This window comes from Coregonus lavaretus (assembly GCF_964263955.1).
Source record: "Coregonus lavaretus genome assembly, chromosome: 31".
Classification (NCBI taxonomy): domain Eukaryota; kingdom Metazoa; phylum Chordata; class Actinopteri; order Salmoniformes; family Salmonidae; genus Coregonus; species Coregonus lavaretus.
In genome coordinates this window covers 34,483,296-34,508,410 of record NC_140018.1, presented here as the reverse complement: position 1 = coordinate 34,508,410, position 25,115 = coordinate 34,483,296, and positions in this window count along the sequence as shown.

The window sequence follows — 25,115 nt, the reverse complement described above, 5'->3', positions numbered from 1 at the left end:
CAGAGGACACACGGCCAGTGGCGGCTCCTGAAAAAATTCTCAGGAGGGGCAATTTTTCTGATGATTTAGGTGACCTACACACATTTTAAAAAAGATATGTCCAGCAACAACATGAAGACAGGGGCAGCATATAAGTCAATACCAGAAGCATTTATTGACTGATCTCAAAAGTGTTGGCTTACCAGGGTTGGTGGAGCCCTCAGTTTCATCTTTGCCTCGCAAAGCTAACTCAAACACTCCGCAAAACTTCACACACTGGATTAGCCGGCTGAGGATGTGGCGGTTCTTGCTAATGTCGTAGTAAATATATTTGTTATAGTGAATATGGAATATGATATGTTGAGTAAAATGTTGTGCTAAGATCTATTTAGGTCAGGAGCTGGTTATAAGTTCTGTTCCTATCCAATAACAATGGACAAAAGGGTCCTATCTTGTCAGCCTTGTCAGCAGGTGGCCAAGGACAACACCCACGCCATAGGCCTCTCAGTTCTTCCAACTCACGAGTTCTTGCTCTGAGGACACACACACACACAAACACACACACACACACACATCATCACTGTTAAACACACACACACACACACACACACATCATCACTGTTAAACACACACACACACACACACACAAAAATCCCCTCTCTTAGGCTGAACATTTGAAGACAGAGAACCCGACTCAGAGCCAATGCAACAGTGACAGTAGCCTGCAGGGGACCTCGCCCAACTCATCAGGACCAATCAGAAGATCAGAACTACTAGATTGAACCTACTTCATTTATTGCATAAAATGTCTGCACACAATGTTTCGGGGCTCTCTTCAGATAATAATAATAATAATAATAATAATAATAATAATAATATGCCATTTAGCAGACGCTTTTATCCAAAGCGACTTACAGTCATGCGTGCATACATTTTTGTGTATGGGTGGTCCCGGGGATCGAACCCACTACCTTGGCGTTACAAGCACCATGCTCTACCAGCTGAGCTACAGAAAGTGGATACTCATGGATGCGCATTGCAATTGTAAAATGTCAACACAATTGGAGACACCACGTCATTTTTGGAGACATGTTATTGACAGTAAACTATTGTAGATGCGACTGCTAACTAACTAAAACATTTTAGCTGGCTAGCTAATCATCTTAGCTAAATGTGGGGCAAACAATTCAGTTATTTACCGTTAATTTGAGGGATTGGGGTGAAAGAAATCGAGTTACATAGTGATACTTTACGATATACTGTATTGACAATATCGCAATATTTTAGCGCTAGTTGGCTGTACCTGCACCAAAACACCATTATTGTTCCTTCATAGCTTGTTTTCAGCACTTTTATTTCCATGACTGATCAAAACTCGTTCTCATGGCTTTCTGATCCCTCTGCAACAGACATATGGTGCGCAATAAAATCACAGTATCGAATCGCAATACGTATAGAATCATGAGACTCGCAATGCTGATGCATATATCTTATCGTGAGGTTCCTGGCAATTCCCAGCCCAAGTTCATTTGCCACAACAAATCTCTTCGCTAGCAAACGCGATGTCTTCTCCAAAACGGCAATGTGTCTCCAGCAATGTTTACTTTTTTGACGTTCTATGGCATCTCCACTTTCCAAGCATATATGACCACATGTAATATTTTGGTAAGTGATGCAAATAGTGAACTATGTAGGGCCAGGATGTAAAATATATGTAGCTGCAGCAATTTCTCTTATCTGATATGGTAAGTAATGGGGCTTAATTTATAGCTCCCTAAGAGTTTGACGAACGGGTCCGTGAACGCGATTCCAGATATATTTACCTCTGAATAAACTGCCTTTATTACACCATATCCACATCCAGTAAACTTGTGATTATCAACACTAACCTCATCGTTGTGGCGGCGGACAGCTAGCCTGTATCCCTCGTCATCCAGTTGAGTGAGTGGCAATGTCTTTTTTCGTTCGTACCAATTTTTGGAAAATCCTCGGGTGTAGGACTTTCCGCCTTTAGTAGAAACCTGTTGAATTATTAAATTTGGTCTGGGAGGTCCTAATTGTTTCGTTGCCAATTTATCTTAATTTGTTCGCCGACAAAAAGGAACTTCTTTCAAACAATCCACTCTTTTCTCAGTTACGTTCATGGTTACGTAACGTATGACGAAAGCGCGTAAGTGCAAGCCCACAGACACCCATTGAGATTGTATTGAAGGCTCTGAAATTTGAAAAAAATAGATTTTACATGGGAGTCTATGACAGAAGTTCTGGGCGATTTTCAATCTGACTGAAATCGCCCCAAAAGGGGGTGGAGCCATTTGAAGCACGACTTTAGCCTGATTCGACATTTAGTGGCAGTGTGGCACTGTGGCAGATCAGACGTATAGATTACAACACTGATAACTACTGTTGCAGTGATATAATTGATTAGAAAAAAAATCCCTTCCTTTTCCCGTTTGGCAGTGCGTCGCCCATATCGCCCTATTGAACAGGCCGTCCCTGCACACGGCTCTCGACCTTCGCCTCTCCCGAGTCCGTACGGGAGTTGCAGCGATGGGACAAGACTGTAACTATCAATTGGAGACCGCGAAATTGGGGAGTAAACGGGGTAAAAAAGAATAAGAATAATAAGAATGGGCAAAACGAGCGTGGTATGATCGTCGGTGCCCGGTGCGCTGGTTCCAGTTATCTCAGAAACTGCCGACCTCCTGGGCTTTTCACGTGATCACCAACACTAGACAATTGAATCCCGGTTCCTGTTGTGTCATGCTGATGGCAGAGTCAGGAGTTGGCGTAAGCAGCATGAGTCCATGGCCCCATCCTGCCTGGTGTCAACGGTCCAGGCTGGTGGTGGGGAATGTTTTTCTGGTACACATTAGGTCTCTTGATACCAGCTGAGCAACGTTTGAATGCCACACCTTGTAGAATCCATTCCCCAAAGAATTCAGGCTGTTCTGGAGGCAAAGTGGGTCTGACCCAGTACTAGATGGGTGTATCTAATAAATTAGCTACTGAATATATGTAATTTATATAGTGGAGGCTGCTGAGGGGAGGATGGCTCATAATAATAGTAAATGGAATGGCGTCAGCCACAATTAACACAAGCCAGTCCTCCCCAATTAAGGTGCCACCAACCTCCTGTGATATATACAGTGGGGGAAAAAAGTATTTAGTCAGCCACCAATTGTGCAAGTTCTCCCACTTAAAAGGATGAGAGAGGCCTGTAATTTTCATCATAGGTACACGTCAACTATGACAGACAAAATGATTTTAAAAAATCCAGAAAATCACATTGTAGGATTTTTTATGAATTTATTTGCAAATTATGGTGGAAAATAAGTATTTGGTCAATAACAAAAGTTTCTCAATACTTTGTTATATACCCTTTGTTGGCAATGACACAGGTCAAACGTTTTCTGTAAGTCTTCACAAGGTTTTCACAAACTGTTGCTGGTATTTTGGCCCATTCCTCCATGCAGATCTCCTCTAGAGCAGTGATGTCGCTGGGCAACACAGACTTTCAACTCCCTCCAAAGATTTTCTATGGGGTTGAGATCTGGAGACTGGCTAGGCCACTCCAGGACCTTGAAATGCTTCTTACGAAGCCACTCCTTCGTTGCCCGGGCGGTGTGTTTGGGATCATTGTCATGCTGAAAGACCCAGCCACGTTTCATCTTCAATGCCCTTGCTGATGGAAGGAGGTTTTCATTCAAAATCTCATGATACATGGCCCCATTCATTCTTTCCTTTACACGGATCAGTCGTCCTGGTCCCTTTGCAGAAAAACAGCCCCAAAGCATGATGTTTCCACCCCCATGCTTCACAGTAGGTATGGTGTTCTTTGGATGCAACTCAGCATTCTTTGTCCTCCAAACACGACGAGTTGAGTTTTTACCAAAAAGTTCTATTTTGGTTTCATCTGACATTCTCCCAATCCTCTTCTGGATCATCCAAATGCACTCTAGCAAACTTCAGACGGGCCTGGACATGTACTGGCTTAAGCAGTGGGACACGTCTAGCACTGCAGGATTTGAGTCCCTGGCGGCGTAGTGTGTTACTGATGGTAGACTTTGTCACTTTGGTCCCAGCTCTCTGGAGGTCATTCACTAGGTCCCCCGTGTAGTTCTGGGATTTTTGCTCACCGTTCTTGTGATTTTGACCCCACGGGGGAGATCGAGGGAGATTATCAGTGGTCTTGTATGTCTTCCATTTCCTAATAATTGCTCCCACAGTTGATTTCTTCAAACCAAGCTGCTTACCTATTGCAGATTCAGTCTTCCCAGCCTGGTGCAGGTCTACAATGTTGTTTCTGGTGTCCTTTGACAGCTCTTTGGTCTTGGCCATAGTGGAGTTTGGAGTGTGACTGTTTGAGGTTGTGGACAGGTGTCTTTTATACTGATAACAAGTTCAAACAGGTGCCATTAATACAGGTAACGAGTGGAGGATAGAGGAGCCTCTTAAAGAAGAAGTTGCAGGTCTGTGAGAGCCAGAAATCTTGCTTGTTTGTAGGTGACCAAATACTTATTTTCCACCATAATTTGCAAATAAATTCATAAAAAATCCTACAATGTGATTTTCTGGATTTTTTTCCCTCAATTTGTCTGTCATAGTTGACGTGTACCTATGATGAAAATTACAGGCCTCTCTCATCTTTTTAAGTGGGAGAACTTGCACAATTGGTGGCTGACTAAATACTTTTTTCCCCCACTGTATGTATATATATATATATATATATATATATATATATATATATATATATATATATATATATTACGGACTCTGACATTGCTCGTTCTGTTTGGGGATTATTGTTTGTATTGTTGGAGCTAGAAACACAAGCATTTCGCTGCACCTGGGATAACATCTGCAAATCTGTGTACGTGACCAATAAACTTTGATTTGAGCTTGACTACCATGACAAATTGCATAATCAGAATGTACAGTCCAGTGCCCTTTCTGTCAGTGTGTGGACAGTGAAGTCACTATTGTTATATTCCCAAAGAAAGGCATAGACTCCTTTCAAGAGATTGACATTAACCCTTTCAAGAGAGTATGGGGTGTATAGGATGTTTAATTTCCAATGTGGGAGAAGTGAGTGACGATGATGATTAATATGGTCTATCGATGGATTACATTTTCTCTCAATTAGGGATAAGCGTGTACAGTATGTGGGGTCATTCACCCCATATACTTGTATCCCTAACTAAGAGAGAATATTTAATCCAATGATAGACCATGTCAATCAATCATCATCACTCACTTCTTCCATCTCTCTACAGTCTTTCATTGGCCCTTTTCTCTTTCTTCCTCCCACTGTGCAGTTCTTCTGTCCATCCTGGGCAATGGCATGGTGCTGGTCATCTCCTACCGCCGAAGGAAGAAGATGGTGGGCTCGGAGCTACTCTGCATCAACCTGGCCATGGTGGATTTCCTGTGTTGCATCTGTTTCTATCCGCTGTCCATTCTGTCATCGTTTAACCATGCCTGGCTGGGGCACCATGTCACGTGCGTCTACTACGGTCTGGGCTGCTACAGTTTCGGCCTGTGCGGCATGTTCAACATTGCCGCCATCAGCGTGATCCGCTATCTGAAGACGTGCTACAGCTATGGTGAGGGTGAGAGGTGAGGTGTTGGGGGTGGGGGGGTTGTATGATTGAGCCAGCTTGGAGTGGTGAGGTTTGCATATTTGTGAGGGACAACCTGGACGTGTCCAATGAGAAACGCAGATTTTATGTCTTGTGTTGCAAAGCATTTTCCGTTGCGTTTCCAAATGAACACAACCCTGGTGTAGAAGATAATTCAGTAGCTTCGTTTTTAGACCCCCTCCGAAGCTCATAAGTGTCTCTAGTCATCGGCATCACATACAGTGCATTCTGAAAGTATTCAGACCCCTTGACTTTTTCCACATTTTGTTACATTACAGCGTTATTCTAAAATGGATTAAATTGTTTTTTTTTCCCCTCATCAATCTACACACAATACCCCATAATGACAAAGTAAAAACAGGTTTTTAAATTTTTTTGCAAATGTACATAAGTATTCAGACCCTTTACTCAATACTTGGTTGAAGCACCTTTGGCAGCGATTACAGCCTGGAGTCTTCTTGGGTATGATGCTACAAGCGTGGCACACCTGTATTTGGAGAGTTTCTCCCATTCTTCTCTGCAGATCCTCTCAAATTCTCAAACTACTTTCAGGTCTCTCCAGAGATGTTCGATCGGGTTCAAGTCCGTGCTCTGGCTGGTCCACTCAAGGACATTCAGAGACTTGTCCCGAAGCCACTCCTGCGTTGTCTTGGCTGTGTGCTTTGGGTCATTGTCCTGTTGGAAGGTGAACCTTTGTCCCAGTCTGAGGTCCTGAGCGCTCTGGAGCAGGTTTTCATCAAGGATCTCTCTGTGATTTTTGTTATTTTTATTTTTGTTGTTTTTTAGGGGGTAGATCAGCTTTAATATTGCAGATAGATTGTAACTTCCATCAATGTAATTGTCTGCATCACTTCCAATCCCCCATCAGTTTTTCTTCTTGCAAATATATATATATATAAATAAATAAATATATATATATATATATATATATATATATATATATATATACAGTGAGGGAAAAAAGTATTTGATCCCCTGCTGATTTTGTACGTTTGCCCACTGACAAAGACATGATGAGTCTATAAATTTAATGGTAGGTTTATTTGAACAGTGAGAGACAGAATAACAACAACAAAATCCAGAAAAACGCATGTCAAAAATGTTATCAATTGATTTGCATTTTAATGAGAGAAATAAGTATTTGACCCCTCTGCAAAACATGACTTAGTACTTGGTGGCAAAACCCTTGTTGGCAGTCACGGAGGTCAGACGTTTCTTGTAGTTGGCCACCAGGTTTGCACACATCTCAGGAGGGATTTTGTCCCACTCCTCTTTGCTGATCTTCTCCAAGTCATTAAGGTATCGAGGCGGACGTTTGGCAACTCGAACCTTCAGCTCCCTCCACAGATTTTCTATGGGATTAAGGTCTGGAGACTGGCTAGGCCACTCCAGGACATTAATGTGCTTCTTCTTGAGCCACTCCTTTGTTGCCTTGGCCGTGTGTTTTGGGTCATTGCCCAGGCTGAGGGAAGGAGGTTCTCACCCAAGATTTGACGGTACATGGCCCCGTCCATCGTCCCTTTGATGCGGTGAAGTTGTCCTGTCCCCTTAGCAGAAAAACACCCCCTAAGCATAATGTTTCCACCTCCATGTTTGACGGTGGGGATGGTGTTCTTGGGGTCATAGGCAGCATTCCTCCTCCTCCAAACACGGCGAGTTGAGTTGATGCCAAAGAGCTCGATTTTGGTCTCATCTGACCACAACACTTTCACCCAGTTCTCCTCTGAATCATTCAGATGTTCATTGGCAAACTTCAGACGGGCCTGTATATGTGCTTTCTTGAGCTGGGGGACCTTGAGGGTGCTGCAGGATTTCAGTCCTTCACGGCGTAGTGTGTTACCAATTGTTTTCTTGGTGAAGATGGTCCCAGCTGCCTTGAGATCATTGACAAGATCGTCCCGTGTAGTCCTTGGCTGATTCCTCACCGTTCTCATGATCATTGCAACTCCACGAGGTGAGATCTTGCATGGAGCCCCAGGCCGAGGGAGATTGACAGTTATTTTGTGTTTCTTCCATTTGCAAATAATCACACCAACTGTTGTCACCTTCTCACCAAGCTGCTTGGCGATGGTCTTGTAGCCTATTCCAGCCTTGTGTAGGTCTACAATCTTGTCCCTGACATCCTTGGAGAGCTCTTTGGTCTTGGCCATGGTGGAGAGTTTGGAATCTGATTGATTGATTGTTTCTGTGAACAGGTGTCTTTCATACAGGTAACAAGCTGAGATTAGGAGCACTCCCTTTAAGAGTGTGCTCCTAATCTCAGCTCATTACCTGTATAAAAGACATCTGGGAGCCAGAAATCTTTCTGATTGAGAGGGGGTCAAATACTTATTTCCCTCATTAAAATGCAAATCAATTTATAACATTTTTGACATGCGTTTTTCTGGATTTTTTTTATTGATATTCTGTCTCTCACTGTTCAAATAAAACTACCATTAAAATTATAGACTGATCATTTCTTTGTCAGTGGGCAAACTTAAAAAATCAGCAGGGGATCAAATACATTTTTCCCTCACTGTATATATATACACATACATATACATACATACACATACATACATATAAATACATATACATACATGTATATACATATCCTTTAAAAAATACATATTTCCCTTTATTACTTTCCAACCCCACCACCCCTTCCCTAATTGGAGTAAACTAGTGAACAACAATGCTTAGGCCTCTACTTCCAGCTTATACATACTATATACATTTTAGATCTCTCTGTACTTTGCTATGGTCATCGTTCCCTCGATCCTGACTAGTCTTCCAGTCCCTGCCGCTGAAAAACATCCCCAAAGAGATGATGCTGCCACCACCATGCTTCCCCTTAGGGATGGTGCCAGGTTTCCTCCAGATGTGACACTTGGCATTCAGGCCAAAGAGTTCAAAATTAGTTTCATCAGACCAGAGAATCTTGTTTCTCATGATCTGAGAGTCCTTTAGGTGCCTTTTGGCAAACTCCAAGCGGGCTGTCATGTGCCTTTTACTGAGGAGTGGCTTCCGTCTGGCCACTCTACCATAAAGGCCTGATTGGTGGAGTGCTGCAGAGATGGTTGTCCTTCTGGAAGGTTCTCCCATCTCCACAGGGGTGGGTCATGGGGACTGTGTAAGGACACCCACGCTCATTAAAGTAGAAATAGTAGAAATACAGTAGAATTAGTAGAAAATATAATATAGTATAATATTTCTTTATAACATAGAAGAAATATAGTCAAAACTCCCATTCTATTAGTGTATACCATAATATATTATAATATATGACAACATGAGCGGGGCAACTTGCTGCTTACAGACATCAACAACAACGACATTCAAAAAACATTCTTTACCCCAGGACTATTCAACAGGAAAATGAAGAAACAGGAGCTCTCTGTGTCTGCATTGATCTGAGAATGCAATGATGGGACATACAAACAGGCTTGCAGATCACTGAGCTTTTAGAGCCTTGATCAGAGGCTTAAGACTCTAAAGGCTCAAGGCCCTGATGAAGGCAATTACGCCGGAACATAAGCCTGTTTGTATGTCCCGTCAGTTGAGCACCCAATTCCTTTTTTTTTCAAGCTGTTTGGGTACTCTCTCTTTACAACAAAATTCAAATCTGCCAAGACTACCACTATTGGCTCTTTTATTATTGTTGCTGTTGATGATGGTCTTTAGGCAGGAAATCACCCCTCTGTGTATGATAATGTCATGCTTTCAAAGCTCTGAGGTTAAAGGTCTATTTATAGGCTGTATTCATAGTATATTACATACTGTACATATTTATAGATTGTTATACAGGCTTGCTGTCTCTTGTTGTAGCAGCAACCACCCACCATTCCTAGGGTGGCTAAAAATAAATGCTTGCTTTCCCATCCTTGGCACGTAAACTCTTGTTGCCCTGTTCTGTCCCTTGACCCTAGGCAAGACAATATGGCCAACATTCCACCTAGCCTATCACAGGGTAAATTGACGCTACTGTAATACTACAATACTTTTGGAACTAAATTAAGTGGCTATGGGATGAGCTAAGGATTTATTTGAATTTAAGCGTCTCTCTCTCACTCTGTGTCTGTCTGTCCATCTATGTTTCTGTCTGTATGCCCAGTGCCTGTCTGTCTGTCTGTCTTTCTTTCTCCCTCTCTCTCTGGCCCGCTCAGTCGGTCTGTCTGTCTATCTTTCTCCCTCTCTCTCTGGCCCGCTCAGTCGGTCTGTCTGTCTATCTCTCTGTGTTTCTGTCTGTCTGAATGTCTGTCTGTCTTTCTTTCTTTTTCTTTCTATCTTTCTCTCTCCCTTTCTCTCTCACTCTCTCCACTTAACTAGCAGCAGGCTTACCGCTCCCCGGTGTTAAGTGTTCATAGACAAGAAGGGTGTTCCACCCTGAGTAGTGGGATCACAGGTCGGGTGTGGATTATGACAGGAGATTAAGGGGATAATAACACGGCACAGATTAGTCATCAGTCAGTCTTATCTCAGTCGGAGGCTTGTGAGGTAGACTGGTGCATGACCTAGTGGCTCAGGGACTCTTCTCTATTTGAGCTGTCAGATCAGTGGAAAGTATACAAACATTTATTTTGTAGAAATGGCTTTATTTGCCCATGGACTTTACATTTAGGTGCCGAAACGGCAATATTTTTCTCAAGCAGTACAAGATTTAAGGTGCTGGCACTCATAACCGGTTTGTTCCGGCCCAAGTCAAGCACTGATTACAACTGATTACAGAAAGTATCTATACAATCAGTTATAATCAAATTGGTATGTCCAAATTTGGTCATTTACAATGGCTTGCGAAAGTATTCACCCCCCTTGGCATTTTTCCTATTTTGTTGAGGTTACAACCTGGAATTAAAATAGATGTTTTGGGGGTTTGTATCATTTGATTTATACCACATGCCTACCTCTTTGAAGATGCATATTTTTTGTTGTTGAAACAAACAAGAAATAAGACAAAAAAACAGAAAACTTGAGCGTGCATAACTATTCACCCCTCCCCCCAGAGTCAATACTTTGTAGAGCCACCTTTTGCAGCAATTACAGCTGTAAGTCTCTTGGGGTATGTCTCTATAAGCTTGGCACATCTAGCCACTGGGATTTTGACCCATTCTTCAAAGCAAAACTGCTCCAGCTCCTTCAAGTTGGATGGGTTCCGCTGGTGTACAGCAATCTTTAAGTCATACCACAGATTCTGAATTGGATTGAGGTCTGGACTTTGACTAGGCCATTCCAAGACATTTAAATGTTTCCCCTTAAACCACTCAAGTGTTGCTTTACCAGTATGCTTAGGGTCATTGTCCTGCTGGAAGGTGAACCTCCCTCAAGAAATTCCCTGTATTTAGCGCCATCCATCATTCCATCAATTCTGACCAGTTTCCCTGCTGATGAAAAACATGGTGTTCTCGGGGTGATGAGAGGTGTTAGTTTGCGCCAGACATAGCGTTTTCCTAGATGGCCAAAAAACTCAATTTTAGTCTCATCTGACCATAGTACCTATGTTTGGGGAGTCTCCCACATGGCTTTTGGCAAACATCAAACGTGTTTGCTTATTTTTTTCTGGCCACCCTTCCGTAAAGCCCAGCTCTGTGGAGTGTACGGCTTAAAGTGGTCCTATGGACAGATACTCCAATATCCGCTGTAGAGCTTTGCAGCTCCTTCAGGGTTATCTTTGGTCTCTTTGTTGCCTCTCTGATTAATGCCCTCCTTGTTTGGTCTGTGAGTTTTGGTGGGTGGCCCTCTCTTGGCAAGTTTGTTGTGATGCCATATTCTTTCAATTTTGTTATAATGGATTTAATGGTGCTCTGTGGGATGTTCAAAGTGTCTGATATTTTTTTATAACCCAACCCTGATCTGTACTTCTCCACAACATGTGTCACTGACCTGTTTGGAGAGCTCCTTGGTCATCATGGTGCCGCTTGCTTGGTGGTGCCCCTTGCTTAGTGGTGTTGCAGACTCTGGGGCCTTTCAGAACAGGTGTATATATACTGAGATCATGTGACAGATCATGTGACACTTAGATTGCACACAGGTGGACTTTATTTAACTAATTATGTGACTTCTGAAGGTAATTGGTTGCACCAGATCTTATTTAGGGGCTTCATAGCAAAGGGGGTGAATACATATGCACGCACCACTTTTCCGTTATTTATTTTTTTGAATATTTTGAAAAGTTATTTTTTTCATTTCACTTCACCAATTTGGACTATTTTGTGTATGTCCATTACATGATATCCAAATAAAAATCAATTTAAATTACAGATTGTAATGCAACAAAATAGGAAAAATGCCAAGGGGGATGAATACTTTGGCAAGGCACTGTACGTACATTACCAGTCAAAAGTTTGGACACACCTACTCATTCCAGGGTTTTTCTTTAATTTTACAATTTTCGACATTGTAGAATAATAGTGAAAACATTATTCCTATCTCAGTAGCACAGTTTGAGTTTACATTAACCTTTGCTAGCAGCGGTCTGTTTGATGGCTTTTATGGATTCTTTAGTCTGAAATGCACTAAATGCTCCATCCCTTTAATCTTACACGAGATCTCAAATTCTATTGTGTTATGGGCACTTACATGTTAACAGTACTTATACACTCAGCGACGAAGAATTAGCAATGGAAAATCAGTCGTCATAACAAGAACTAACACTGTCTTGTCCTCTTTCATGTTACCAATGACAAGATCCTGGAACTCATCACAGCTCTGGTTCCTTCGTCAGCACTGCGGGCCATCTCTGAGCTATGGGCCACCCACTCCTGCATTGGCACTGCTACTGCTTCTCAATCGGTCACGGCTTGACCCTCAACGATGTTACACTCAATTGGAATTCTGAGAGTGTGGAGCCTACATGTGTTCCGGCATGAATTGTGTCAGCCCCATGGTCCAGTAACTATTGCTTCTGTTCTGCATCGCATCTAATATATAACGCTGTTAGCTACAGGTGGTCAGTCATTCGGCTGCATTAGCTTATGCTACACATAGCTAGTATTCACACAGGCCTAGTAGTCAGTCATGTATGGAGGAATGACCTTCTCTGGTGTATTGAGAGCTCTTAAATGGCGCATTCTGCTATACACATAGTTAAACATCTGGCTTTTGGTTCTGCTGTTTTGGGGGATGTTATACTGCATATCGTGCTCACTGCCTGTAGTTATATTATCATCTTCATATGACTCTTCACTCCGGCAGTGAGCTACCCTGAAGGAGCAGAGCCTAACGCCAAGACAACGCTTGTCAACGTTTCTAATAAATGGTTAAACGTACACGGGGTGTTTCCTTTCTGAAATAATATATTTTTATTCTCCTTTTCACTCTGTAAATGTAGGTCATTGTTGCGGAGTCACTACAATGTTGTTAATCCATCCTCAGTTTTCTTCCATCAGTCATTGAACTCTGTAGCTGTTTTAAAATCACCAATGGCCCCATGGTGACATCCTTAAGCAGTTTCCTTCCTGTCCTGCAGCTCAGTTCAGAAGGACAACTGCATACTTGATGTGTCTGGGTGGTTTAATACATCATCCACATCATAATTATTAACTTGACCATGCTTAAAGATATATTCAATGTCTGATTTATTGTTACCCATCTACCAATCTTTGCCCTTTATGAGGCATTCGAAAAGCTCCCTGGTCTTTGTAGTTGAATCTGTGATTGAAATTCAATACTTGACTGAGGGACCTTACAGATGCATGTATAGGGACAGAGGAAGGGGTAGTCAATCAAAAAATCATGTCAACCCCTATTATTTCACACAGTGAGACCATATAACTTGTGATTTGTTAAGCCAAATTTTACTTCTGAACTAATTTAGGCTTGCCTAAACAAAGGGGGTGAATACATATGCAACGACTATTTTAGTCATTACATTTGTAAAAATATATATATATATTTTCACTTTGACATTAAGTACTTTGTGTAGATCAATGACAAAAAAAGGCAATAAATCTATTTCAATCCCATTTTGTAACGCAACACAATGTGAAAACAGTTCAAGGGGGCGTAGACTTTGTATAGGCACTGGAAGTGCCTTGGGCTGCATTTACACAGGCAGCCCAGTTCTGATCTTTTTCCACTAATTGGTCTTTTGACCAATCAGATCAGCTCTTTTACCAATAATTCGGCTAAAGATCAGGATTGTCTAAATGCAGCCTTTGAAACCATAAAGGACATCCGTAGTAGATAAATTAACACAAGCCTGATAAAGCTTTTCAACTTCTCAATGGACATACATATTAATAGTTTACAACCATTAGTCAATAATGATACTAATTAAGAACATAAACTTCACATGCATCCCCTTCAGTACAGGCCTAATTTGATGTTTCTTGAAACGATCACAAATGGAGCAATAAGGACAGCATAACTCCATTAATAAAAACTCACACTAACTCCCCCAACAAAATCCCAAACTGTGCCCCTTCACCACAGAACAAAATTGCAACTGGGCCCTTTGACCTCAAAGCTTTAAAGGTAAACTCAACAATATGACATCATCATAACCACAGGGTTACTCCTGCTCAAAGATATCAACAATAACAAAAGAAGAGCCAATAGTGGCAGTCTTGGCAGATTTACATTTTCTTATTGTTGATATTTGTAAGCAGAAAGTCGCTGCATTGCATATGATGATGCCACATTGCTGAGTCGCACGTTTTGCTGTCTTGGTGCAGACAAGACAAGCCAGCCGTGCAGCGGCGCATCTCTCTACCTTTAAAGGCCCAATCATTAGTCCTAAAGCTCATGAGTCATTTATAAGTTACATTCTTAAATCATATCATTAATTTAAAAGTAAAAAAATGGAAGCACCAATCGCAGATTATCCCATTTAAGGACAACATAAAACCCTCTTCCCTCCTCACCATGGACAGGCATTTCTCGGCGTGGTGCAGGTTGGTCTGGATCCCCTGAGCGGACAGGGCATAGGAGAACCGATACACCTTATAGAGGATCTGGACCTGGGACACCACGATGAGGACAACAGGCACCAGCATAAAAAAAGCGAAGGAGCAGATGACGTAGAAGGTGTCTTTAAAGAGGGTGTGGTAGCCGTGCCAGGCGATGGTACAGGACAGGCCGTAGGGCTCGGGGACGTACTCGCCCCAGCCGAACAGCGGGAACGAGGACCAGACAGCGGCGACCAACCACGTGGCGCAGCACACCAGCAGGATGTTGACGCCCTCCAGCCAAACTGCTGCAAGGAAAGAGACACCCATCGCCTGGTTATATTCTTAAAAGAAGGGTGACATCTGGGATTATCATTGTGTTTGGACGTACAGTACAAGTCAAAAGTTTACATTCTAAAATAATAGTGAAGCCATCAAAACTATGAAATAACACATATGGAATCATGTAGTAACCAAAAAAGTGAATCAAAATATATTTTATATTTGAGATTCTTCAAAGTAGCCAGCCTTTGCCTTGATGACAGTTTTGCATACTCTTGGCATTCTCTCAACCAGCTTCACCTGGAATGCTTTTCCAACAGTCTTGAAGGAGTTCCCACATGTCTTAAAGTAATGATGGACTGTCGTTTCTCTTTGCTTATTTGAGCTGTTCTTGCCATAATATGGACTTGGTCTTTTACCAAATAGGGCTATCTTCTGTATACCAACCCTACCTTGTCACAACACAACTGATTGGCTCAAACACATTAAGAAGGAAAGAAATTCCACAAATTAACTTTTAACAAGGCACACCTGTTAATTGAAATGCATTCCAGGTGACTACCTCATGAAGCTGGTTGAGAGAATGCCAAGAGTATTTGGTATTTGGTAAAAGACCAAGTCCATATTATGGCAAGAACAACTCAAGTAAGCAAAGAGAAATGACAGTCCATCATTACTTTAAAACATGAAGGTCAGTGAAAGCGGAACATTTCAAGAACTTTGAAAGTTTCTTCAAGTGCAGTGGCAAAAACCATCAAGTGCTATGATGAAACTGGCTCTCATGAGGACCGCCATAGTTACAGTGGGGAAAAAAAGTATTTAGTCAGCCACCAATTGTGCAAGTTCTCCCACTTAAAAAGATGAGAGAGGCCTGTAATTTTCATCATAGGTACACGTCAACTATGACAGACAAATTGAGAAAAAAATATCCAGAAAATCACATTGTAGGATTTTTAATGAATTTATTTGCAAATTATGGTGGAAAATAAGTATTTGGTCACCTACAAACAAGCAAGATTTCTGGCTCTCACAGACCTGCAACTGTGGGAGCAATTATTAGGAAATGGAAGACATACAAGACCACTGATAATCTCCCTCGATCTGGGGCTCCACGCAAGAATTCACCCCGTGGGGTCAAAATGATCACAAGAACGGTGAGCAAAAATCCCAGAACCACACGGGGGGACCTAGTGAATGACCTGCAGATAACTGGGACCAAAGTAACAAAGCCTACCATCAGTAACACACGACGCCGCCAAGGACTCAAATCCTGCAGTGCCAGACGTGTCCCCCAGCTTAAGCCAGTACATGTCCAGGCCCGTCTGAAGTTTGCTAGAGTGCATTTGGATGATCCAGAAGAGGATTGGGAGAATGTCATATGGTCAGATGAAACCAAAATAGAACTTTTTGGTAAAAACTCAACTCGTCGTGTTTGGAGGACAAAGAATGCTGAGTTGCATCCAAAGAACACCATACCTACTATGAAGCATGGGGGTGGAAACATCATGCTTTCGGGCTGTTTTTCTGCAAAGGGACCAGGACGACTGATCCGTGTAAAGGAAAGAATGAATGGGGCCATGTATCGTGAGATTTTGAGTGAAAACCTCCTTCCATCAGCAAGGGCATTGAAGATGAAACGTGGCTGGGTCTTTCAGCATGACAATGATCCCAAACACACCGCCCGGGCAACGAAGGAGTGGCTTCGTAAGAAGCATTTCAAGGTCCTGGAGTGGCCTAGCCAGTCTCCAGATCTCAACCCCATAGAAAATCTTTGGAGGGAGTTGAAAGTCTGTGTTGCCCAGCGACAGCCCCAAAACATCACTGCTCTAGAGGAGATCTGCATGGAGGAATGGGCCAAAATACCAGCAACAGTGTGTGAAAACCTTGTGAAGACTTACAGAAAACGTTTAACCTGTGTCATTGCCAACAAAGGGTATATAACAAAGTATTGAGAAACTTTTGTTATTGACCAAATACTTATTTTCCACCATAATTTGCAAATAAATTCATAAAAAATCCTACAATGTGATTTTCTGGATTTTTTTCTTCTCATTTTGTCTGTCATAGTTGACGTGTACCCATGATGAAAATTACTGGCCTCTCTCATCTTTTTAAGTGGGAGAACTTGCACAATTGGTGGCTGACTAAATACTTTTTTTCCCCCACTGTATCTCCTACCATCTCTGACCCAGTCACAGCACAGCCGTGCCGAACCGCCGCCACACCCAGTAAAGTTTGTTTATTTGTCAACGATTGATCCAAGTTTGGAACTCTCTTTGATGTTATCAGGCATGTCAAAACCCCACCCATGCAAAACCTGCTGATCAGAAGGTCCTGTGTAAGATTGTATTTTCTACCAGCAACTATCACGAAGCTAGCTAGCTAACCCACCACCTGGACTAGCTGGCGAGTAGCTATTAGCAACGGTATAGTTGTTTCACGCCTGAGAGTGCCTGTAATTACGCCAGCTGGCTGCCTACAATAATTACATACAATAATTGCCTACCATTAAGCTGTTTTCTAACCTCATTGTCTGAACCGTTAACATTAGGTAGCAAGTGGCTACTGTGCTTGAAATTTAGCTAGCTTGTTGCTACCTGGATAGCTACTAGTAAACAATAGCTGGAACGACCTAGCGAACAGACGCGAACTGGCTGAGTCAATTCAGTGGCTAGCTTTGCACTTGGCTAGCTAACAGTAGCTGCTAGTGGTAAGTCATAACCTACATTTGTGTTTTGTTTTTTACATATTGGTAGCCCGAGTCGTTCAAGGAATTCGGGACATGGGTGACTAGTTAACGTTAGTTTGGCTCTCTCTGTGTGTTCATGCCGTGAAAGGAGGGGTTTCTTCTTTGTCTGAAAGCAATGGCTAGCTAGTTTGCTAACTATTCTAGCTAACTAACTGGCTGAATAAGTTGACGACGGACTCGCTCAAGCTGTCGGGACTAACCCACAACGTTAGACACGGACACGAACGATCTGCTTGCGTGTTGACACACTGGTGGTTTGTTGTGGCCGAGTATTGGCGCTAAACCGTGTTGTTGGAGTCCGGCATGCTAGCTGGCTGTGGCGTCTTATGACTAGGTGCCCGGACAATTTTCACGGAATAACACTGTACCTAGTTAGCTAGCTGAATAAACTAAGTTAGTCTATTCTTAGAAAACATTGAACCGCTGTAGTTTACAACAATTATAGTTTCTGAGGTGGAAGTTGGGAGAGTTATATTTGGGAGTTGTGGTGAGGGAGGCCCCGCTCTCTCCTTTCCCAGATGTTTAGTTCATTTCATTCCGATCACCTCTGCATTATTGTAGCCATTTGCAGCAGCCTGTCAACTATGCCTCTGCCTATCCCTGTTCTCTCCTCTCCGCACAGGCTATACAAACGCCTCACACCGCGTGGCTGCTGCCTCTCTAAGCTGGTGGTCCCTGCACGCACCACCCACGTGGAGTTCCAGGTCTCAGGTAGCCTCTGGAACTGCCGTTCTGCTGCTAACAAGGCAGAGTTCATCTCAGCCTATGCTACCCTCCAGTCCTTCGACTTCTTGGCACTGACGGAAACATGGATTACCACTGAAAACACTGCTACTCCTATTGCTCTCTCCTCGTCTGACCATGTGTTCTCGCATACCCCGAGAGCATCTGGTCAGCGGGGTGGTGGCACAGGAATCGTCATCTCTCCCAAGTAGACATTCTACATTTTCCCCCTGACCCATCTGTCTATCTCCTCATTTGAATTCCATGCTGTCACAGTCACTAGCCCATTTAAGCTTAATATCCTTGTCATCTATCGCCCTCCAGGTTCCCTTGGAGAGTTCATCAATGAGCTTGACGCCTTGATAAGTTCCTTTCCTGAGGATGGCTCACCCCTCACAGTTCTGGGGGATTTCAACCTCCCTACGTCTACATTTGACTCATTTCTCTCTGCCTCCTTCTTTCCACTCCTCTCCTCTTTTGACCTCACCCTCTCACCGTCCCCTCCCTACTCACAAGGCAGGCAATACGCTTGACCTCATCTTTACTAGATGCTGTTGTTCTACTAATCTCACTGCAACTCCCCTCCATGTCTCCGACCACTACTTTGTATCCTTTTCTCTCTCGCTCTCCTCCAACACTACTCACTCTGCCCCTACACAGATGGTAATGCGCCGTCGCAACCTTCGCTCTCTCTCTCCCGCTATTCTCTCCTCTTCCATCCTATCATCTATTCCCTCTGCTCAATCCTTCTCCCTCCAATCTCCTGATTCTGCCTCCTCAACTCTCCTCTCCTCCCTTTCTGCATCCTTTGACTCTCTATGTCCCCTATCCTCCCGGCCGGCTCGGTCCTCCCCTCCAGCTCCGTGGCTTGATGACTCATTGCGAGCTCACAGAACAGGGCTCCGGGCAGCTGAGCGGAAATGGAAGAAAACTAGACTCCCTGCGGACCTGGCATCTTTTCACTCCCTCCTCTCTACATTTTCTTCATCTGTTTCTGCTGCTAAGGCCACTTTCTACCACTCTAAATTCCAAGCATCTGCCTCTAACCCTAGGAAGCTCTTTGCCACATTCTCCTCCCTGCTGAATCCTCCCCCCCTCCTCCCTCTCTGTGGATGACTTCGTCAACCATTTTGAAAAGAAGGTTGACGACATCCGATCCTCGTTTGTTAAGTCAAATGACACTGCTGGTCCTGCTCACACTGCCCTACCCTATGCTTTGACTTCTTTCTCCCCTCTCTCTCCAGATAAAATCTTGCGACTTGTGACGGCCGGCCGCCCAACAACCTGCCCGCTTGACCCTATCCCCTCCTCTCTTCTCCAGACCATCTCCGGTGACCTTCTCCCTTACCTCACCTCGCTGATCAACTCATCCTTGACCGCTGGCTATGTCCCTTCCGTCTTCAAGAGAGCGAGAGTTGCACCCCTTCTCAAAAAACCAACACTCGATCCCTCTGATGTCAACAACTACAGACCAGTATCCCTTCTTTCTTTTCTCTCCAAAACTATTGAGCGTGCCGTCTTTAGCCAACTCTCTTGCTATCTCTCTCAGAATGACCTTCTTGATCCAAACCAGTCAGGTTTCAAGACTGGTCATTCAACTGAGACTGCTCTTCTCTGTGTCACGGAGGCTCTCCGCACTGCTAAAGCTAACTCTCTCTCCTCTGCTCTTGTCCTTCTAGACCTGTCTGCTGCCTTTGATACTGTGAACCATCAGATCCTCCTCTCCACCCTCTCCGAGCTGGGCATCTCCGGCGCGGCTCACTCTTGGATTGCGTCCTACCTGACCGGTCGCTCCTACCAAGTGGCGTAGCGAGAAGGTGTCTCCGCACCACGTGCTCTCACCACTGGTGTCCCCCAGGGCTCAGTTCTAGGCCCTCTCCTATTCTCGCTATACACCAAGTCACTTGGCTCTGTCATATCCTCACATGGCCTCTCCTATCATTGCTATGCAGACGACACACAACTCATCTTCTCCTTTCCCCCTTCTGATAACCAGGTGGCGAATCGCATCTCTGCATGTCTGGCAGACATATCAGTATGGATGACGGATCACCACCTCAAGCTGAACCTTGGCAAGACGGAGCTGCTCTTCCTCCCGGGGAAGGACTGCCTGTTCCATGATCTCGCCATCACGGTTGACAACTCCGTTGTGTCCTCCTCCCAGAGTGCGAAGAGCCTTGGCGTGACCCTGGACAACACCCTGTCGTTCTCCGCTAACATCAAGGCGGTGACCCGATCCTGTAGGTTCATGCTCTACAACATTCGGAGAGTACGACCCTGCCTTACACAGGAAGCGGCACAGGTCCTAATCCAGGCACTTGTCATCTCCCGTCTGGATTACTGCAACTCGCTGTTGGCTGGGCTCCCTGCCTGTGCCATTAAACCCCTACAACTCATCCAGAATGCCACAGCCCGTCTGGTGTTCAACCTTCCCAAGTTCTCTCACGTCACCCCGCTCCTCCGCACACTCCACTGGCTTCCAGTTGAAGCTCGCATCTGCTACAAGACCATGGTGCTTGCCTACGGAGCTGTGAGGGGAACGGCACCTCCGTACCTTCAGGCTCTGATCAGTCCCTACACCCAAACGAGGGCATTGCGTTCATCCATCTCTGGCCTGCTGGCTCCCCTACCTCTGCGGAAGCATAGTTCCTGCTCAGCCCAGTCAAAACTGTTCGCTGCTCTGGCACCCCAATGGTGGAACAAGCTCCCTCACGACGCCAGGACAGCGGAGTCACTCACCACCTTCCGGAGACATTTGAAACCCCACCTCTTTAAGGAATACCTGGGATAGGATAAAGTAATCCTTCTACCCCCCCCTTACCCCAACCCACCCCCCCCCCCCAAAAAAAAATTGGAAAGTGGTTATCCCACTGGCTATAAGGTGAATGCACCAATTTGTAAGTCGCTCTGGATAAGAGCGTCTGCTAAATGACGTAAATGTAAAAAAATGTAAATGTGTAGACCTAACCGTCAAGCCCTTAACCAACAATGCAGTTTTTTTTGAAGTAAGAAAATATTTGCTAAAACAATAAATACTAAATTAAATAACGTTTAAAAGAAAGAAACACAATAAAATAACAATAAAGAGGCTATATACAGGGGGAACCGGTACCGAGTCAATGTGCGGGGGTATAGGTTAGTTGAAGTAATATGTACATGTAGGTAGGGGTAAAGTGACTATGCATAGATAATAAACAGTGAGTAGCAGCAGCGTAATAAAGGGGGTCAATGCAAATAGGACAGGTAGCCATTTGATTAACTGTTTGTTTAGCAGTCTTATGGCTTGGGGGTAGAAGCTGTTAAGGACCCAGACTTGCCGCTCCGGTACCGCTTGGTACTTTACAATCCTCCTCCTAGTCCCACCTACATCAGCGATCTAATTTCTATCAATGAGCCACTTCACAACTTTCCACTCCAGCAACTCACCACTGCTTCAAGTCCCCAAGACATGTCTTCGTACTATGGGGGACCGAACCTTTTGCTCCCTTGCACCTCGCCTATGGAATGCTCTCCCTGACCATCTGAGAGCCCCTCCATCAATCGGAACTTTTAAAACAGGCCTTCAAAACACATTTATACAGACTTTCTTATAGTCCTAATCTGGACAGTCATTTTATTACTTAGCCTACTGTTGCCTTGATTCAAAATGTATGATATTTGTATTGTATTTTTTACATTTTATTATCATAATAAAAAATTTTGTCTAGAGCGTTGAGATAATATTGTAATGAAAAGCACTATACAAATTAAATGTATTATTATTATTATTATTATTATTATTATTATTATTATTATTATTATTATTATCCCCCACACATCATCATCATCATGTTAGAACACAAGGGGCACACATCATCCCCCCACACATCACACATTCACTATGGTATTGTAATGCTTTTCAGTATTCCAGGTACTCAGTGATCCTCTGCGTCAAAGTCCATTTCTCAGTAGCCACTTAAAACGGATTAAAGTGAACCTCTATGGTTACTTTTCAGCATCAAACACATCGATTTTTGACAGAGGATGCATTGAAAGCGTCTCATGAAATAAATAGTCAAGCTGAGAACCACAGCGAGTTTCTCAGGGCATTCTTCTCACATTGGTGGCAGATGATACGCTCGCTACTCTCCTCGCCATAGCCGCTGTCGCTCCAGTTCCTAAACTCTGTGTTGCCTTTTGGGGGAACCCCTGTAAATAGTTCCCCTCTCCACTTGTATTTACCCCCATTTTAGTATTTCAGAAGTCAACTATTAATTTTAATTTTCTGTTCCAGGGCCTTTCTGCCCTGGGCCACAAAGGCTTCACGTTGTTTACACAAAACAATCATCGTCCGACAATCAAGTCACATGCACAACATGCAAAACCATTCGTATGACAAAGAAGTCACATTCACAACATGCAGCAGACATTTTAGGGGACACAATACTCTCAGGACATCACTGCTCGGGACAGTTAGGGCAGTGCTTAATTTGAGCCGGATCCTACCGGAACAAGATCCGGCCCCTTCTCCGTTTTGGACTGTTTTGTTCCGGAACCTATTTTCAATTTTTGCAATATAAAAATTATAATAAAAGCAATCAAAGTTAATTCGAGTTGCCTCTTCATGAATTCTCCTGCCCCCACAATAAAACGTAATGTGAAAAAGTAGATTTTCAGCCTGGGCCTAATAATCTAAGAGTTGATTCGGGTTGGGCCGGCCCGGGTTTATGGTTTAAGCAACATTGTAACCTACTGTATGTGTGAGACCAACGGGTTGCAGTGGCTGTGTGAGAAGCACACCTGTATCTCTCACATAACTAGAATGAGATTCACTTTCTATGATCTCTCTCCCTCACTGCTCTGATAGACATGAGCCTGCAACTCTCATCTCTCCAGTGTTGCACTTCATCATTTATTTCCTTATAGAATCATTGCCGCACGAAGGGTACTGAAGGAACTGCAGCATCCCTGATAAATGCCAAAGTTATAGAATTACTGCTGTCTGTTCAGAAAGAAATGAAATAATTCAGAATAGCCTACTACACCATGAGAAGGCCTATGATTTAGCCATAGAGGATCAATAGCTTCATGTGGATTGTAGCCCAATAACAAGGAATTGCCTACAGTCGGCAAATCTGTCAGTGTACAAACAGCATGCAGACAAAACAGGCCTTTCGCAATATTTAAATACAATCGAAGGAAAGCACAAGTTGGAAAGCAAATGGCTCCTGCTGAAAAGATAAGACTCTATGCTGTAGGCTACCAACATATTTGATCTACTTCCAAATATTGTTTTACAAAGTAAAACAAGAAAGAGAGAGGCTTTTGGCACGAGAGCATCGGCCATCACCAGCGAGTGAGCTGCGCATCATTGGGGGAGTCAGTGAAACTGGAAAGCATTTTTAGGACAATAATTTCCTCATATTGTAGCCAACAATATGTCTCCACACACCTAGGCCTAGGCTATTGGTGGATTGAAGACAAGGTCGTTTTTATTGATCTCATATTCTCAGTTTGTCAGTGTCAAAGTAGCCTGCCATTTCGATAATTTGTGTTGTATTAAAAAATATTCTGCCAAAGTCTCCAGACATGTAAAATGAAGTAGAATAGCATGAAATGCGTTTATAAAAGGCCACATTTTTCCTAGACCCTAGGCTACTAAATGTTTTGTGCAACTTCTGCAAGTGCCTCTACTCTACTGCTCTATGTCACTATGCAAATGCGATGATATGCATGCAATGCTTTATTATAAGGGTGATTCTTTTTTCTCATGCGTTCCGGTACCTCAGAACTCCCCCACCCCCTTCTTGCGCTCACTTTTTGTTCCCGCACCTCCCGAGTAAAAAATGAAGCACTGAGTTAGGGGCTAATGGTGGGTGTTCATTAAGGCAGATACTTGGCTGGGAGTGGACAGCATGGTGCCTCTACTCTGTCACAGACGGGCGTTGCTGGTGAAATGTGACCATTCTCTTACTACACACCATGTTAAGTTACTGACTGACAATAGAAAGACAGTGTTGGTCTTTTGTCTTCATTGCGAAGAGACAGGTTATCTGGAGTGAAACGAAGTGAAAAGTAATTAGCGGCTCTTGTCTTGTTGGGAACCTATAAAAATAGAATGAATAGAACGGGTCTCCCCATTCAAGTCAATGATGGCATAATGGGTGGACTGGCAGCCATTGCGAGTGTACCCATAGGAGCAAAACAGGAAGTAAAAGCAGGAAGTGTACCCATCAATCTGGGATTTTCTTGATTTCCCACTCCTCATCACAGGAGGTTGGTGGCACCTTAATTGGGGAGAATGGGCTCAGGGTAATGACTGGAGCGGAATCATTGGAATGGGATCAAATACATCAAACACATGGTTTCCAGGTGTTTGATGCCATTCCATTTGCTCCATTCCGGCCATTATTATGAGCCGTTCTCCCCTCAGCAGCCTCCACTGCAGTCCCCATAGATGGGTTAGCTGACAACTTCACAAAAACGTTGCACACACTTCAATGGGGCAGAAGTCTGTGAGTTGTTGTGTTTCTGGATGGCCAGATAGCTACCAACAATGACAAGAAACTAGCCAATAAAAATAAAAGATTAAGATGGGCAGTCTGAGATATGACTTTTTCTTTGCAACTCTGCCTAGAAGGTCAGCATCCCGGAGTTGCCTCTTCACTGTTGACGTTGAGACTGGTGTTTTGCGGGTACTATTTAATGAAGCTACCAGTTGAGGACCTATGAGGCGCCTGTTTCTCAAACTAGACACTCTAATGTATTTGTCCTCTTGCTCAGTTGTGCACCGGGGCCTCCCACTCCTCTTTCTATTCTGGTTAGAGCCAGTTTGCGCTGTTCTGTGAAGGGAGTAGTACACAGCGTTGTACAAGATCTTCAGTTTCTTGGCAATTT